Below are 16953 nucleotides of genomic sequence, written 5' to 3'. Positions count from 1 at the left end.
TACAGTTACTGGGAGTGGATTACTGACCTGCCTGGTGGTGCAACCGCACCAGCCTATCGCCATAGGCTCTGCGGTTCGCAGAACGGACACCTGCAGCTGTAATATAAATGAAGTAATATTGGAATACACCTCTCCATAATATCAGCTAGTTTAATTTCTTACATACATAATTAAATGTAACTTACTCAGTAGTGGGGCGTTGGGCATTTGCCAGGCCTCCTGGATCCAAAGGTTCAATTGGTCCTGCTTACGTCTCTTCAGGTCCGCATGGTGGTGACGGACCTGCTCACCAGTCCTTGGAATCCCTGTGGCACTGGTGAGATCATGAGCCAACCGGTCCCACGCCTCAGCCCTATATGCTCCCCACAGGACCTGGCCCTGCATGAGTTGGGCCTCATGATTGTGGACTAGGAGCCAGACCATGTATCTGGACTCCTCAATGCCCCACCTCTGTGCTCGAAAGCAACTACCTTCACCTACTCCTGACATTCTGGCTGCAAGTTAGTTCTACAATCGTTTATGCTGTGTATTCCTGCCTATGGGGCTTATATATGCCGTTTTTCCCGCACTTATCTGTGATTGGCCATTTTGGAATTGTATCAACTTCACAAAACCTGCTTTGTCATGCTCCACTTTCTATTCATTCCTATATATTTGCTATTACTGCATTTCTGAGTACAGCTGTCATGGCTTAGTGGGTCAGTACCTTGACTATGGTGCATGGTATCCTGGGTTCGAATCTGGTCACTGCTTTTTATATTTTATTACTGTCTAGACAGGCTAGGGGGTGTGTCTGTGTAAAGGCAGTTTTGATACAGCTTGCTCAACGTTGCCCGTCGGTTAGCTTGTTGGCGTGGTGCGCAGCTCCGCGCAAACAGGTTACGCTAGTTTACGCTTCATTTGGCTGTCAGCACACATATTACACTCAGCTCAGCTAGGGGCACACAGTTTCAGTGTGTTAAACCACTGCTCACCTACGGGCACTCATTTTACACCTGTTAAACCACTGCTCACCTACGGGCAGATGCACTCACCTTGTTAAACTGTAGCTCAGCTATAAGCACATGTGGCATTTTTTATTATTTTATCTTACATTTCTTCAAAATAAATGGCCTATTTCATTACATTTTACATAAAATATAATTTTATATGTGTACATATTTGTCAGGGACTTGTTTCGTGCTTATTTTACTAAAAATAGAAATTGATGTTGTGGGGGCTCAAACCATGACTGCCTGCTCTTCAGCCGACGTCTTTACTGCTACGCTATTGCTTCATGGCTTACTTTGCATATTTAGTTCTTATATGCTTTTCCACTGACTGCTAACTGTGGCTAAACTACGGGCACGCCCGAGCAAACGAGCGCACTCACGGGCAAACATCTTTACAATTTAAAAAAAATATATAACATGTTCAGTTATATATTTTATGTTCATAGTCTGTGGGGGCATGTGTTGTGTTGTGTTTATTCACATTTACATGGACTCTGTCGTGGGTGTTTACTTTGAGCACTTTTACTCTTCTGGGGGAGTGTCCGCTTGCAGAGCTCGGCCTACGGACACGCCCCCTACTGTCTTCCACGGACCGTGTTAGCCTTAGGTGTGATTCAGCATGCCCTCATGCATATGCATGACATGCTGACGTCACACCGTTTAACTGCAGCCTCCGTGTAAGCCTTGTATCCCTTACACGGAGGCTTCGTGAATCCTGCCCTAAGTCTTTTATACATTTAGGGGCTGAGACTTTTTGTGACTTAACATCTGAATCTAAGGAACGGATGAAATTTCTGGAACTGTGTGACTTGTCAACTGTAATTTTACTGGCCGTTTATAGAGGGACATTAAGATATTTTGGCCAGCCAAAATTATATTCATTTTGTTGGAATTTTTCTCATTTAAAATGGTACAATGAAACATTGTAGGGAGAAATGACTTACAGCAACAATATGTAGCTGAATACAGGCTCAGTAAAAAAAAGACAATTTGGGATGGACTGTCAAGTGCAAGTATTCAGTAATGAAAAAGAAGTGGAAAGGGAAGAATTTATATACCAGCTAGAACATTATGGACTCAATATTAAAGGCCACAGACGTAGAATCTGTAACCCAAAACTTATCTCCTCTGTTGGCTGCAGTTATCGATGACCAATGTCTTTATCTAAAGAACTTAGTTTCTGTAGTAATTTTCTAGAAAATAAAATGTTCAACTTTTAAATAATAAAAAGAAATAACAATATAATATAATAATATAAAATATGCCTTAACTTTTAAACCTATTTTCATTCTTGTGTATTGCCAGTTTGTGCATGGTGGGAGCTAATTTTTTCTCAGAACTATTTAAAATATCATTGGGCAGTGTGGTTTTACCTTCAAAATGACAACAAGTATAATAAATATACTTCAAAGAAAACAGACCTCTTTCAAAGACTACAATGTGAAATGCTGTAAGTATACTAACACACAAGTGAGAAATTTTGAAAAGCAGCCTACATAAATGAGGGGTTCTTTCAATTCATAGTCTAGTATCTGCATAGTAGACACAACTCTTGTTAAATGTGGTGCTTCACCTTTCATATCTGAGTTACAGTCCATAAACTTGCCCCCAGGCATCCCTTCAGTACTTTGTCTAAGTATGCACAAGCACCTCTCTGAGACACAAATGAATAATTTCCCCCAACAGCGCCTTCAGTAGCTTGTCTAAATATGCACAAGCACTATGTGAAACAAAATAAATTGTTTTGTCTAATGATCACTTCAGCAGTTTGTCCAAATATGCACAAGCACCAAAATTATACATTTTCCCAAGCAATCCCTTCAGTAGTATGTCCAAGTATGCACAAGCACAGAATGAAATACTCCACTTGCGGATCCCTTCAGCAGTATGTCCAAAGACCAAAATGAAACATTTCCACCATCAAACCTTTCAATAATCTGCCAATGTATGCATAAACACTTCACTGATTCAAAATTAAACATTCCCCCCATGACCCATTCAGTAAGCTGCTCATGTATGGACAAGCATGTCCCTGACACTAAATGAAACATTTCGAAAGTGATCCCTTCATCATTATGCCCAAGTATCTAAAAGCACCACAATGAAAATTAACCCAATTGATCCCTTCAGCAATATGCTAAAGCACCAAAAAGAAACACTTCCCTGGCGATCCCTTCAGCATTATTTCCAAGTATACGCACACATCAAAATGAAACACTTCCTCTAATGATCCCTACAGTAGCCTGCCCATGTATGTACAAGCACTTCATTATAACCAAATGAAACATTTCCCCTAACAACCCTTCAGTAATCTGCCCATTTGTACATAAGGATGTCCCTGACACCAAATGTAATGTCTTCCCTTCACCTCACAAGTCCACATTCTTCAGTTAGATTGCTGCTTACTAGAGTAAATTCAGGGCTATTTACACATTTGGTATGCATATAAGCTCATCATGGATTCATCTCTATGAATCCTACTAAAACGCAAATGAGTAATGCACCTTATCTGTATATCTGCTAATCCCCTATAACTTATGCCTTAGGCATATTACACTTCTGTGATAAGGAAGCATGTTTTAAAAAAAAAGGTATCCACATTTACATATTTATCTTGAAAGTCTGTGATTTGCATAAATATGTAGCACTACTCTATGGATTACTGCTAAAAAAATGTGAGGCCCAGGACCTTACTTCTACAAACTAATGGCATTTCAGCACAATTTGGAAACATATTTGCCTATTTCTAAAGCAAAGAAGAGGACAGTGTTTCATTAGGAAATCATGTATTTTAACATTTTAATATTAGCTTTACAATTACCAGTTACGGTCACATAAAAATCTATCATTTTAATAAAGATTGCTTATTTAAACTGCTGAAAAAAGGCTTTTATTATAAATAAAAGTATATTACCAAAAAATGCCTTGTAATCTGTTTACATCTCTTACCAGAATATTGCTTCAAAAGGACTGATTTCCATTCAATGACAATAAATAACAGAGACCTCTGTCTTTTATAAAACAATTAAATTTAACTTATGGTAGGTCTTCCTCCATCTATTTCTCCTTTCTCTTTTTCAATTCTTACTCATACTTTACACTTAGAATACTTCCTGCCTATTTTATTCTACCCATCCTTTTCCCTCTTCTCCAGCTCTATTTTTCTAGCTGTTCTTCCCATAACCTTTACCACTCAATTATCCTTCTTTTTACTTTCCCAAATTCACTTGTTCTAACTCCTCTAAACCTAGACTTTCATCCTTACCTACTCTCTATACAATAGGTTCATAGGCAAGTACTAGGCTAGCTGGCCTTTTTGGACATTTTAAGCTCAGCCAATTTCCCCAAGTTAAGAATCAAACCCTGTACCTTGTGTCTGTGAGGTAAACACCTCAACACCTTAACCATTATGCCAACCACAATCCATCTAGCTATTACATGATAATTCCTCTCCACTACTCCTGCTTATGCTGTGTACTGTATTGCAACTACTGTCTCTGTTGTACTCTGATACTGCTATACAGTTTTATGAATGTCACTGATTTTTTTAATTGATCTAGTGTGAATCTGCTTTCTATATGTAATTTTGAAAATTCTTAATGCAGTTGCACATGTATAGAATTATCTTCTGCCTTTGCTACTATTTGTTAGTAAGCTTAACCTGTATTATGTTATCCAAATAGGAAAACTGTTGTAAATGTTTTTCTTTGCTTTGCATGTTTTGCCTTTTTTCATATTGATGTCTGTCACTTTTTTCAGGGTTCCAGTGAAAATGCTTTGTTTTTGCTGACTCAGTAAGACTACCCCAGTAAACAGATACAAATAACTAAATAACAAATACATACAACCTTTCACTAGTCACTATTTAGTAGGACATTCACTAATGGCATGCTTTATTTTGACTAGCCTGGCATTATGAAGCTACTGTATGCTGAGTGTCTAAACATAAACACTACTTTAAGCTTATGTAGCCTTGCACCTGCATTTCAAAATAACTCAAGAAGCTACAATGCAAGACATTGTACATGTTGGCCTGCACATACCACACTAGAAGGGCAGAAATTGCAAGTCTATTCATGGTAAAGACGTATACATCTAATTTCATGCTCATAGCTTCTACCCATCCAAACAATACTGGCGGAATTACTTGATAACCATTCAATAAAATAACTAACTAAATATGGTCAGTAAGTCAGAAATTACCATGGCTTTAAGGCTGGGTGCAGTACTCTTATAGCAATCCTTGCAGTAACAAAATTAAATACATGGAACAACAGAAAATGACTGCCTTGTTTGCATCGACTTCAGGTAAGACTTTGAAACTGTTAATTGCATCCTATTTCTAAGCACCCTCACACAACACCAATTTGATGACTCCACATTAAAAATAGTTCCTATCCTACCTGAAATGAAGGATAGTCACTGCCATTCATGGGACATCAACTTCACAGAATAGCACATTTCAAGTAGGATTCGAAAAAGGTGTGAATCTTTGATGATCTCCTTATTTTTGAACAGCCTGGCAATTTTTTCAATGCCCATTGAGATGATATCATGATCCAAAGCCTAAACTCCTCCTTAATAAATGCCACCCTACACAAAGATCATAGCCTCACATGGAATAGCATAAAACACAATCATTTGACAATCGGTTGCTTCATGTATGTAGTAATGTTCTTTGACACTCATTAGAAACTTTCACTCAACTAGCCTCTGTCAATAAGTGACCCTCTGGTTAACTCAACCCCCCAAGAATGGGCACCTTCTAGATTAGTTAAACACCACCCCCCACACACACACACACACACACACACACACACACACACACACATACACACACACACACACACACACACACACACACACACACACACACACACACACACAGACTATGTACTTGCTCAAACATTGAGAAAAATAATTTGCCCAAAAAATGCACACACCTCTTAATACTTAAATCTAATGCAGATGCAGATGTAGGAATCAATATATTAATTCCCAAAGCAAAGCATTGCAGTAGTGCCATACCTTAATGCGACTTTAGTACATTTACAAAGCACAATAATTCGTAGCACTAAAAATGAAATGTCATGCTGAACAGAAAGAATACCCCTGCACTACACATCAGAAGGATAGAAAGCCTACAGTATTGGTTAAAGCCTTCCTCCACTTAACCTAACTTATCTTTAAATTCTTATGAAGTGGACAATGTCCTCCACAAGCCATTACGCTATAAACTGGACCTCAATTTACCAAGCTCAGAGTGAAAGATCCTTAACAAAGGTTGCCCAGTTACATGAAACTCTCTCCTTCAAGACATTTAGAGTATTAACCGCTATACATGAGAGAAGGAATCCTCAAAGTTCTCAAAAAACAAAGAACCAAATGTAACCAAGTTCCACACAGATCCACAAGCAATAACAATACTTAACAGAAACCATGTCAGGGAACGGCATACCCAATAATGTTTGAGTTGTTTATTAAAAAGCAATTAAAATAGCTAAGCACTTCTTTCCCTATAAAGAACCAGTACTTCATCAGAACCATTAGTTTATCACACATTTAAACTAATTTCTAGTGCTATAAATTAAAATCATGTGATATTATCAGCAAATCAAACTGAATCACTAATTGTATATGTAAAACATGCTATGCAGGTTAAAATGGATATTGAAAAAACAATAAATACAAATACAAAACTTTTTTTATATAAAACATTAACTTCAAAGCTTGGCTGCCTGCAGTTTTAGCACACTACTTATAGATATCATATCATTGAGCCCTGGGTATGAACTAGCATTTGCCACAGCAATTTGCTCTACTCGATCCTGTCCTCCTATGCCCATCCTCTTGGATTGGGTAACACTTGTTCCAAGATGAAAAAATAAAACTTCTTGTTTTCAGTGCAAGATAACCTATATTATGAAGGGCATTATTAGCATTGTAATTACTCATATTATAATAATGTTCATAAATCTGCCTTTTCAACGCCTGTTTGGTCTTACTGACATAAAAACAGTGGAAAAAAAATCACAAAATGCAATATATACCACATCAGTTGAGTTACAATCACAAGCATATTGTAATATAAATTAGTAATTGTAACTCCTAAGTTTCAGGCTTTATCTTTCAAAAATATTTATTTTTTATTTGTTTTACATTTGTTTACCAGGAAAGTCTGACTTGGAACAAAGCCAATTTTCAGTGGAGGCCCAAGTAGAAATGCTCCTGATGCATATATATATATATATATATATATATATATATATATATATATATATATATATATATAGGTTTCCACAAAGGCAGAGGGAGGAGCAGTATTTGCAACTGACTAGTATTAAAATTATTTCTGATTGGTTATGTTTGGTGTTTTTCAACTGAATGGGGCATTTACTCCATAATTTATCTTTTTAACTAGTCTTATATCTACAAGATGATAAGCCTTGTTTGAATGATATGTGAACCTTGTCTAAATGATGTGATGTTTCACCAGCATAAAATTTACATCTATTCAAAACATCTAAATTATAAGTCATCAAAATCATAAACTGTTGAAAACCTTTTTATGAACAATTAACATATATAAATTTGATTATGCTGATAACAGAGGAAATCAGATATATCAAAAGTCAGTAACATTAGGTTAACCAGTATAATAATCAGAAGACCTTATTGGAAAAATAAGTCAAAGAAGAAAATGAAAAAGGTGAGTGAAAAAAAAGTGTAGACAAAAGATGTAAAATAATCAGGAGGAAAGAAATATGTGGCTAGCACCCTGCAGGATAAAACACTCTCATCAAACTAAACAAACAACTCAGAGGATAAATAAAGTCTACCAAAGCCAAATTTGAGGTAAGTTTGGCCTCTCAGGCCAAGAACTATCACAAAGCATTCTTTAGCTATGTCTGCAGCCTCAAAGGCAATACACAATTGTGTGCAAAGCTCATTGAAAATGGAGCTACCTATACTGAACCAGAAGATATAGAAAACCTCCTGGCTGATAAATTCAGCTCAGATTTACCCCTCTCTCCCCCTCAACCTTCCCTCAGGAAATATCATCAAATATAACTCCCCCTATTGTCACTAGGGAACAGGTCCTTAATGTTCTCTATGAGACCAAAAACACTGCATCAATGGCCCCAGACAATAACTCAGGATGCCTTCTAAATAGCATGAAACATGACCAATCAGGGCCTCTGAAATTACTATTTAACTGTAGCCTCCAAACAGGCTTTATGCCACATGAATGTAGAAAGTCAAGGGCAAATAATGCCTACTCAACCTAGTGGACTTCTTCAAGAAGGTCAACAAAGCAATAGATGAGGTCAAAGTCGTTCACACTGCCTACCTTGATCTGGCCAAGGCATTTGACACAATATCCCATTCAGGTATTGTTGACAAACCCAAGAGGTTAGCTACAAACCCTTTTGTCACCAAGTGGATAGCCAGCTGGCTCACAGACATGACCCTGGAAGTTAGAACTGGGGTGTCCACCTCTACAAAGGGGCCAGTCACAAGTGGAGTCCCTCAGGGATCAGTCCTTGGACCCCCCTCCTTTTTGGCATTTACTTCTCAGAAGACATGGCCAATGTCAGTGGTGTCTGGATAACTAAATTTGCAGTTGATTGCAAATTAGGAGCTGTCACTGAATCTCACACCGATACAAATGTTCTCCAGGAGGGGCTGACACAGACAAACAACTGGTGTCAGAGCCATTGACTAAAACGAAATGCCAAGAAATGCATATTAGTATCCTTTTAGAAGTCATCCATCCCTGGTGACTATCTTATTGACAACACACCCTTTAGAGATGACCCAGTAGTCAGGGACTTAGGCACACACATAGATAGTAATCTATCCTTTAATCATCACATGTCTACAGTGGTGAGGAAATTATTCTATGTTGTGCAACTTATAAACAAAGGTATGGCATCTAAGTCCAAGGAAGTCATTGTTCCATGGTATTCGGTATTCATCAGACCTATCATTGAGTACAGTGCCCCCTTTTGTATGTGCTTAACCAGGCATATCCAACAATTAGAATGTCCACAGAGGTTCTTCACTAAAAAAATGCAGGGCATAAGTAATATTTCCTAAGCAGACCACCTCAAGGCCCTATCCCTGTAGTCTGACTCCTACAGATTTTTCAGGAGAGATTTATGCCTGGCATATAGGGTTTTGTCAGACCCCACTCTGATGAACCTCCTGCATATCCACAAAACAATCAGCACCATAATTTCCCATTCTAAAGACTTAAACCTTGCCTGTGATATAAATAGGACCTGCTGGAGAGATAGGTATGTAACCGAGAGACTACCTTGTCTACGGAACAGGCTCCACATCCGTGTGAAACAGAGTTCCTCTCTAACCCAAGTCAAGTGCAGCTCAGACACTTGGATGGGAAACTGGAAATTCATCCCTGGTGTGGCACCTATGGATCTAATGGACAGAGGTAACCTGTAAATGGTTAATTTGCCAGGCCCATGCTTACACTTATTAAGGGTATCAGAACTTCTCAGAGATTTGGGATGCAAGGTTAGGCTTAAAAAGATCCTTGTGGTTGTTAGCCTAGTAAACACCTATAAACCTATATGAATTTTATGTGTTCTGATTATAACATGGATGTTGATATTAAGATTGAGTCGATATGGAAAGACCAAAGTTCTGGTTATGTTTTCAAGTTCCAACAGTGTGAGCCCTTAAACTTCAAGGAATTAAGTACAGTTGGGGATAACATATATAATCAAAGTCCATAACTGCTGTGTCTAGGAGAATTCCCTCTTCTCCAAGATATAACAAAGTGACACTTTTTCTCATTATTTCACCTCCTGCCTACTATTGTCTGTGATTTTTTACTAGGGTTCTATGTTTCAACTTCCAGTATGTGTAGTCCTTTTTGAGTACTTGGTTGCTTCTTTCATAATGAACCACACAATCTAGCATTTAAGCATTTTTTAAAACAATCTTAACATCATATGGGATGCCAATTCCATATGGGATGCCAATTCCTATAATTACATATTTTGTATGGTAATACCATATGGGGCCATCTTTGTAAACTGCCATCTAAGTTCAAGTGAAACCTCTCCTATCAAATCATAGTATTTATTTTTTATTGAGATTTTAAGAATGTGTGAGTCTGGATTTCTGTTTTTTAACAAATCATCCCAAAGATATTGGAGTGGTCAAGACACAGTGTTTTTGTTTCACCCCCTATCACTGTTGCTTCATGAATATGATCTGAGTTACAAAGTAACAAAATATACACTCTCTGCATGATTTAATAAAATCTGTGTAGGTACTGTGTAGACCTACATGGAAAATACCAATATACATGGCCATGGTTCTCCCACAGCAGTGAAACAATGCATATTAATCGTGACGCACTGCAGAGGGGGAGCATAGGAACAGGGATATTGAATCTGTGTAGGGAGAAGTGAAGAGGCCACCAGTGGTTGTGGATGCCTAGTCAGATGTTATATACAGGGTGAGGCTCCCTGTAATGCTCCCCACTACTATTGAAATGCTGTGAATTGGCTGAAATGTATAATATTTTATTGTTATGAGTTATTTTTTTCATCTTCATTTTGCATGGCCCGAGGTGGAGAGCAGCAATGCTAAGCTGGGCTGACATATAGACAGCTAACACCTGCTACATATCTAAAAGTAGAAACCAAATGTAATTAATTATCATAATTACATACTTTTTTTTTTAAATTGTTGTCTGCGTGGTGTGGTGCAGAGCACCACAGAGCCAAGCGGCACTCATACATACATGACAACACAAAACCAAACTAGTAGACATCCAGGACAAGAACACCATCAAACAAACTTTTATTGCACAAAAAAGAACATATTAAGTGCTTTCATCTGGTTGTGGCATAGGACTTAATCAGAATCTAAACACACATTTCTTAAAACCATTTAAATACCTTGTTAATTAAGTCACATTTAACAAGCAAAAATGGTTTACCTTAAAGGAAACCTTTACCTAAAAAACAACATCCTAATAAATAGCACATCATTAAAAATGTCATAATGCTTTATGCTACTACATACTCATTTCAATATAAATACATATATATATATATATATATATATATATATATATATATATATATATATATACACACACAGTATAAATATCCATATATAAAATTTCTAAAAAATGCATTTACAAAATATGGAGATGTTAAAAATATTGGTGTTACTCTAACTTAAATCTCATACAATATAATAATGTCACACTTGTCATAAGGCTATAAAACATAAGATCTAAGTTTTAGTATACTGGTTATACTTAGATGGTCATTCAACCCCAGTGGATATAATGCTTCTAACTTTAGCTGCCATTTAAGTTCTTTGGCCTCTAAAATATCCTTCCATGGATGCCTTCTTGGGTTCAAGTCAACCTTGTCATACATACATAGCTGACAGTTGCCAGACATCTAAAAATAGAAACTGGATGAAATTAATTATTTATTTCTGGGTCTATTTAAGCATATCTGTACAATGCACCATGGTGCTTAGCAACACTAACAGGTAGCCCAGTAGTATATGTGAAGATATACTAGCTTTCATAATATCCAACTAGCTAAATGGATAGAGTTACGGTCTAATGCTTACTAGGTCCTGGATTCAAGTCCATAGCAGCCATAAGATGTCTGTAATTTAAGTTATTATATATGTTTAATTTTAAAAGAAAATTTGTGAAATATGGCATTGCTGGGCTATGCTGAGCTCTGCTTAAATATGCTAGTGGCTACTGCTGTTTGTGAAATGCTAAGCTTAGCTAAATCCTCAGTTGCATGAGTTTACATGCTGCTTAGCTCCACTTAGTTGGTATGCGCTATGCTAAGCAATGTGGTGCTTGTTTGAATGTTTTTGAATGATGTGTAAGGGCAGGAAAACAGCCTTTATTAAGACCAATAGGCAGGAATTCTGCACCAGTAATTGGAGTCTAATCATTTGTTGATATGGCAGACGGTGCTGGTGAAGGTGCGTGGTTTCAGGCGCAGAGATGGGGTGTTCAGGAGTCCAGTGTCTTTGTTGGACTTTTGGCAAAAAATTATGAACCCAGGCAGATGCAGGGCAGTTTCCAGCGCTAAGAATGTAAGGTGGGGACCAGGGACCAGTTGGCCAGGGAACTCACCAGTGCTACTGGTATCCCCCACACAGGTGAGCAGTGTTGCCATGCCACCATTTTGACAACTTGAAGAGGAGAAAGATGGAAACCTTGGACACCTGGGTCCACGAGGCATGAGCTGGGAATGCCCCACAAATATATAAGTATGTTTTCCACTGTTTTATCAAACTGCAAGCTGAATCTCTGCAAAACCGGTATGCATATTGGTGTTCTTCTTTTCCAACAGGTGCAGCTGAGAGGGCTCGTAATGTTGAGTCCATTGCCAGATGCCTGGCCAGATTCCACTATGAGTGTGGTAAGTACGGATTTATTATGCTAATTGCAGTGCAATAAGCAAGAAAGAGTAAAGCATTTACTGCAATAAAGTATACACAATAAAAACTGTAATGCAATAAATGGGCAATTAGAACTGTACTGCATTAAAGGGGCAATTAGAGCTGTAGTTCAATAAATGAAGAGTAACAACTACACTGCAATAAACAATAAACAATACCAATAACAGTAAGCAAAATGGTGTACAGCAGGATTGTGTTGTCATAACATTCTCAACTGGCTTGCTTCCACTGTCCCACAAGAAACAATAATACTTGGTGACCTAAATATTGATTGGAATCACTGCAACCAGTCAAACCCCACTTCCCATATTAATCTCCACGGCTTCTCTCAACTTATCTCAGGCCTGACCAGAATTAACAAAAGCAACAATAAAGACTCCATTTTGGACTGGATACTTACTAATACTCCCCAACAAACCTACTCTTCAGGCATCCTACCAGATGATCTAAGCGACCACATGTTAACCTATATTATAAGAAAAAAATCTAGCATCACTTTTCCTACCTCTTTCCGTACATTACGCTCTAAAATAAAATTTAACTCAGAACTCTTTCTCACACAACTACATCACTGTAACTGGACTCCTCTAAAGTCAGTACCTCTCAATGATGCTGTACAATACTTCAACTCCACATTCTTATCTATTTAGATCAGCATGCACCCATATGCAGGATTAGAATCAAAACCAAACCCGCTCCCTGGATAAGCAACAACACTAGGCAACTAATCATAAGCAGAAACAAAAACTGGGCAAAATGGCGTACTTCCAAAAAACAAGCTGGCCATCAAACCTTTTGTGAATGTAGGAACAAAACAAAAAAAGCCATACTATCTGATAAACAGAACTACTACCTTCGTCTGCAACAAATATCCAATAAGGAACCTAAAAAATTTTGGACCACCATTAATAATCTACTATCCCCAGGCCAATCAATCACACCTAACCCACAGGACTCTAACCCTGATAACCCTATACAAATAGCTAATACATTTAACTCCTACTTCACAAATACTATACAAAACCTGGCTAGTCACCTATCTCCTGACACCTCAAATCTACATTCCTTCTCTGTTAATACACCGCCCTCATTTCACTTCCATCCCATCCCTACATCATATATTTCTTCACTACTTCAAAAACTAAAACCCTCCTCACCCTCTGAAGACAAACTCCCTGCTGAGTTTCTGCAAATAGGAGCCAAAGCTGTAGCTTATCCGATTTCTATTTTGATAAATAGATCCGTCAATGAAGTAACTGTCCCTGATATCTGGAAAATATCCCACATCATCCCACTACACAAAGCGGGAAACTCTATTGATCTATCTAACTATTGTCCCATTGCTTTATTATCCCCTATTGCCAAAATCTTAGAAAAATGTATCCATAAACAACTCCTAAATCATCTTCTCCAAAACAACCTACTTGCTAGCTGTCAACATGGCTTCAGAACTTCCCACAGCACCACCACTGCTCTGCTCTCCTTCACAAGCACCATTAACATTAACCGCAACTTAAACAATCTTTCTTCTGCACTATTCATTGACCTATCTAAAGCCTTTGACGTGGTAAATCACAAAATGCTCCTCCACATTCTCAATTCTCTGTCACTGGATCCTAACAGCTTAACTTGGTTTCAATCTTACCTCGAAAACTGTCAGCAAGCAGTAGTCTGGAAAAATTCAATATCTGACCACCTTCCTATTTCCCTAGGTGTTCCACAAGGCTCCATCTTAGGTCCACTTCTTTTTTCCATCTTTATCAATGACCTTCAATCAGCTATCCCTTTTTCTAACTGTATTCAATATGCAGATGACTCCACTATTATCTGCACAGCTACCTCTCATGCTGAACTTCAGTCTCTTACACAAAAAGCCTTTAACACAGTTGAACATTGGTTTTCCCAATGCTGCCTCCTACTCAACCCTAAGAAAACAAAACTTCTACTCTTCTCCTCAACACGTAACCAAATCCCCCTACATTTCTCGATCACTTCGAACAACAATACTAGTATTTCCCCTGAAACCACCACAAAACTACTAGGAATTACAATAGATAATAAACTCAATTTTGAGAATCACATTAACTCTATTATAAAAAGTCTGAACAAAAAAATAGGAACCCTATATAGAATTAAACCATTTCTTACCCCAGCTACTAGAATTACCCTAGCTAAGACCCATCTAATCTCCACTTTACTCTATGCATGTCCTATTTATACCAACCTGTCAAAAATAAACCTTAATAAACTAGTTATATCCTATAACAACATTGCTAGATTTGCTGCCGGATCTCCTTTTAGAACCCACCACTGCATTAATCTAAGACAACTTGGCTGGCTCGAACTTCCTAATCAGATTAAACTTCAACAACTACTAATATCTCACAAAACCCTGTACCAACCCACCAAAACTCCAATACTCACCAGCCTCATTACCCCTTATTATAACCTGAAACATCTACGCTCCTCTAACGAACTTCTGATCAACATTACTACACCTAATAACTCCACAGGAGATGGCTTATTCTCCAACTCAGTTGGGAAACACTGGAACAAATTACCTGCTGATATCACATCCCTGACTTCTCTTCCTATTTTCAAGAAGAATCTCAAATTGTACCTTAATATAAAATGGCTCTGCCCCTGTATTAACCCTGACTAGCTCGCTCTTCTGTCTCCTATCACCCTTTCCCTCTCCCCTTTCTCTACCCAATAACCCAATAAATGTTTTCTAAAGTTCCACAGCTACTCTTTAAGACAGGGAACTTACCCTTTGAGCAAGTACTCAAAAGCTTCTTTTCTTTCCTCTCTTCTTGTGTATGTTTTGCCTCCATTTCATAAAAGTAACTTTTTTAGCCCTATGAAAATAATCTAATCCTCTACTCATCCTATTATATCTCTGATACCTTTCCTATCTTTACCCCACCTCTTTCTCACTTTATCCTTTCTTTTATTCTAAGCTACCTTTAAAATATTGTTCTTCTGCTCATCTAAAAAAAAAAAAAAAAAAAAAAAATGTATATATTTTATTTTTTTTAGTTTTTTTCTGTTTACTGATTTGGCTGTCTTAACTTTTATGTAGACTTATTTTTTACTATGTATTAAAACTTGGAGCTTTTCTCCCCGGGCCTCTACTGAAAATGAAGATATATCCAGTTAGACTAGCCCGGTCAACAAATGTAAAATAAATAAATAAATAAATAAATAACCACTGCAGTAGAGCCGTATGTATTGCTTGTCTATGGTAAGGTTGCTGCAGTCAAGTGTAACACTGTCTCCAGGTCAGTATCAGTCACATAATGCTCTCTGTTCCTCCTGCTCCAGGTAATAAAGGTATATGGGTGAGGTGGCCCACTCTATGGTCACATACTGTGTGTGGACTTCACAGACATTTATCAGAAATACCAATAAAATGTTAAGCAGCATTATTTAATCCTAAAGAAATCTCTTTTAATAAATGCACTGCGACTGTATTCCATGCATGTGTGTTCTACTGTCACTGCAGTCAAGTATAACACTGTAATAGTTCTAGAATGCAGAACAAATTCAGTCACATAATGCTCTCATTTTCTCCCACTCCAGGAACAAAAGGTATATGGTTGAGGTAGCCCATGTTATGAGCAGATATGACTGTGTTTACATTTCACAAACACTTATCAGTAATAACAATAAAGTGTTAAGCAGCATTTTTGATACCTAAATAAATCTGTCTAAATATTTCCAATACTGCTGCATTCCTTGCATATCAGGACTAAGTTGCTGTAGTCAGTAGTTAACATTTTTTGCAGATGTCCCCTGCAGTCACAGCTATTGGGTTCTATTCTCATGCCTACCAACTAAGGCATTACAGATGTCTAGTTTATGTACTGTACACAAACATGTCTCTCAAGTGTCACAATTTCTTGTAATGTAATTAAAACTGCCTAATCCATCTGTCACAGGATTACCAGAAAAATGATTACCTGGAATGCAATGTACTACCAAATCCGCTTAAAGAACACATTGGTAGTTATACAAGCACACATTATGTGAAAGTGTTCTGTGTAGCTGTGCACCTGCATTTCTTATTGTTTGGCCCATACTGACCCATGTTAACAACTTGAGAGGTATGTATGTACTACATCAGCTATAGGAGAATTATAGTCACTGTACTCAAAACTGACACCACATGCCTGCAGAGTATTTATTATGTATTTATTATCAGTGTTTTCCAGGATATATAGTCTGCATTGTCAGTAATGGAATGTCTCTCTCTCTCTCTCTCTCTCTCTCCCCACCCCTTATCTTCATTTATTTAGTATTGCTATTTATTATTATGATTCAATATTAACATATTTTGTTAAAATTAATGTTTTGTTGCCCTTATGGTTTACTTCATACTGGCATGCTGTTAACATACTGACTGTTATGTTACTTAATGTTGTGTTATACATAATATACATTAATAAGTATTTGGACTGATAAATATGATGTTTCA

Source organism: Protopterus annectens, chromosome 5.part1, assembly GCF_019279795.1.
Source record: "Protopterus annectens isolate FY-2018-M chromosome 5.part1, PAN1.0, whole genome shotgun sequence".
NCBI classification, from domain to species: Eukaryota; Metazoa; Chordata; order Ceratodontiformes; family Protopteridae; genus Protopterus; species Protopterus annectens.
Note: the sequence above shows the minus strand (reverse complement) of the source record.